General features: G+C 48.5%; 1 non-coding gene across 1 annotated transcript; it reads right to left on the bottom strand.

Moving 5' to 3' along the window:
* Positions 1-2,317: 2,317 nt before the first annotated feature.
* Positions 2,318-2,455, bottom strand: LOC119937343. Its single transcript, XR_005454019.1, has one exon. It is a non-coding gene; the product is annotated as a small nucleolar RNA SNORA7 (small nucleolar RNA).
* Between the last annotated feature and the right edge of the window lie 752 nt (positions 2,456-3,207).

The raw sequence follows: 3,207 nt of genomic DNA, 5'->3' as shown, positions 1-3,207 counted from the left end.
TCCCCACTCCACCATTTGTCTGCTGTGTGACCTTGGCCAAGTCACTTCACTTCTCTGTGCCTCAGTTCCTTCATCCATAAAATGGGAACTTAGACTGTAAGCCCTATGTGGGCTGTGTCCAACCTATTGACTTTGAATCTTCCCCAGAGCTTTGAACAATACCTAACACCTAGTAAGCACTGTTTGTACGTATTTATTACTCTATTTATTCATTTTACTTGTACATATTTATTCTATTTATTTTATTTTGTTAATATGTTTGGTTTTGTTCTCTGACTCCCCCTTCTAGACTGTGAGCCCGCTGTTGGGTAGGGACCATCTCTATATGTTGCCAACTTGTACTTCCCAAGCGCTTAGTATAGTGCTCTGCACAAGTAAGCGCTCAATAAATACAATTGAATGAATGAATGAATGAACAAACACCATTAAGTAGGAGAGAGGGGCAAGTCCTCAGTGAGAAGAAATGGAAAAATCTCAGATCATAAATCCCTCCTAACCCCCAGGAGGTTTCAGCCTGTCTGTAAATGAATCCCCATAAAGACCAAAGGCCCAGCTCTCTATATATTCCTGCGTGCGGTATCCTTCTGCCTCCAGCTTTCGGGAACTCGGTCGGAGACCTGGGTCACGGCAAAGCTCGGAATCTCGACACCCGTTGGGGCACCCCAAGACAATCTTCCTTCCTGTAACCTAGGGGACAACCATAGGTTCTCCAATTTCTCATCAGAGGTTCAGGTTTGGAAAAGACGGCCAAGCTAGGGAGTGCTCGATCCCAGCAAACAGTCTGTGTGGCAGTGTGGTGTGGGGAGTGAATCTGCTCTGAGTGAATGGGACCGTCTGTGGTAGAGAAAGTACTGAGCGATGAGGAAGCAAGAGAAGAAGTGAGTTATGGGTTCTGTGGAGGCCACAGGAGAGCTTTGAAATGGGCACAGGGGGCTGGGTTGGAATACTGACAGGAGAACCAGGCCCTTTGGGGGCTGAGACCCCACAAAAGCTTTGTTTGGGGGTGATGGAGGGTGAGACAGGGGTCCCACAGGACAAGACAGTTTTAAAGCGTGGGTGGGAGGGAACAGAAAAGCAGCCTCATCCCTGAGAGTCCTAAGGGTCTCCTTGGCACTGTGGAACCCCCAGGCTCAGCCGCTGCTCCCTGAAACCAGGGATGACCCTCCCTAACCCCGATGCAGAAGTCTCTGTTCTACATGGGGCTTACCCTCTTAATCCCCATTCTACAGAGGAGATAACTGAGGGACAGAGAAATGAAGTGACATCCCCAAGGTCACATAGCAGACATGTGGTGGAGATGGGATTGGAATCCAGCTCCTCTGACTCTCAGACCCAAGAACTTTCTACTAGGCCACAATGCCTCCCATGGTGGGATCAGATTGACTCCATCACTAGTTCGTGGATTCTCACTGTCCCCCCACGATCCAACAGGGAAGGCCAGTTCATTCATTCAATCATATTTATCGAGCACTTACTATGTGCAGAGCACTGTACTAAGCGCTTGGGAGAGTACAATACAACAATAAACAGACACATTCCCTGCCTCTCCAAGCTCAATGCTTCTGCCCAGTCTGGGGATCAGACTGGCTTGTTCTCATTGTCAGCCCACCTAGGTGGACACTTAACTAGCAGTATTTTGATAGCTGGTCTTGTTGCCACAGCACATTCACATGACACCGCAGAGATAAGAAAGAGAGTCTGTAAACAGCTGACCGGACAGCAAAATTTGATTCCCAGATACGTAATCTAAGTTCCGTGGGATTAGATGTTAGGACATGGTGGTATTCAAAAAAGTGTATTTCCGAAGGGGGATGAGAGGGATGCAAACCAAGAAGCAAAATATCCTGATGTTGATCTCTCCCAAATGTGGGCCATTTCAGGTGGTAACAGGAGTCAGAAGATCGGGGTTTTAATCCAGGCTCCAACACTTGTCTCCTGGGTGACCTTGGACAAATCTTTTTTTTTTTTGAATGGTATTTATTAACCACTTACTATGTGTCACGCACCGTTCTAAGTGTAATGGGCAGTACTTAAGCATTTCAGATGTACAAAGTGAGGAATGGTTCCCTGCCCACAAGGAGCTTTCATTCAAATAGGGGTTGTTGTTGTTGTTTTATGTTGTCAAACTCCGACCCATAGTGACGCCATGGACACATCTCTCCCAGAATGCCCCACCTCCATCTGCCATCGCTCTGGTAGTGTATCCACAGAGTTTTCTTGGTAAAAATACAGAATACTACTACTTCCATGTAGTAAGCCTGAGAGGCCACCCTTGACTCTTTCCCATGCTGCTGCTGCCCAGCACAGGTGAGTTTTGACTTGTAGCAGAATGCCTTCCACTCGCTAGCCACTGCCCAAACTAGAAATGGAATGGGTAGGCCTCTGCTTGACTCTCCCTCCCGTAGTCGAGTCTGGTAGAGGACTGGAAACTCTCTGGGTGTGACCCTGAGAGGTGTCAAATAGGGGGGACCCATCTAAAAACATTTACAAACAGAGTAGTCGAAGTAAGCAAGTAAATGAACACTGGAATATATAAAGGTGGTCAGGATGAATATAAAAGTGTGCAAATTCTGGAGATGACTGGAGGGTGCGCATAACAGGGGTCCTGAAGACTAGGTGGGAAAGGCTTGTGGGAGGAGATGGGGTCTTGGGGGTCTTGGGATTCTCAAGGCTGAGTCCTCCTCGGTCCTGTATTTTTTTAAGGGAAAGACCCAGCCCAGCCCTCGGTGGAGATCAGGTCTCCAGGGAACAGAGCCACTAATCATCCTCTTCACCCAGGGGCAGGGCTGAGCTAAGAAAGTGTTGAGGGGAGAAAGAGAGAGAGAGAGGGGGGCAGAGAGAGAGCCTATGGGGACTCTTTCCTCTCCCTTTCATGCTCAGAGGCCAGGAAATGGAAAATGGAGATCACAATTGCCTTTGACCTCTTCCTAGGAAGTCAGAAGAAAAGAAAGGAAGGGCCCAGCTAAGAATACCAGCTTCACTGGCCAGTTCTGGGAATCTCTGGACGGCAAACTCAGTGCAGCGCTGAATGCAGGAAACGCTTAAGGGCTTTGAGCTACGTAGATCAGCAGTGGGGAGCGAGAGCAGAGCTGGTGCCAAGCTCTGAGAAGCAGTGTGCCTAATGAATAGAGTACAGCCTGGGAGGCGGAAGGACCTGGGTTCTAATCCTGGCTCCACCGCTTGTCTGCTGTGTGAGCTTGGGCAAGT

Source organism: Tachyglossus aculeatus, chromosome 14 (genome assembly GCF_015852505.1).
Source record: "Tachyglossus aculeatus isolate mTacAcu1 chromosome 14, mTacAcu1.pri, whole genome shotgun sequence".
Taxonomy (NCBI): domain Eukaryota; kingdom Metazoa; phylum Chordata; class Mammalia; order Monotremata; family Tachyglossidae; genus Tachyglossus; species Tachyglossus aculeatus.
This window is presented reverse-complemented; position numbering and strand designations above follow the sequence as displayed.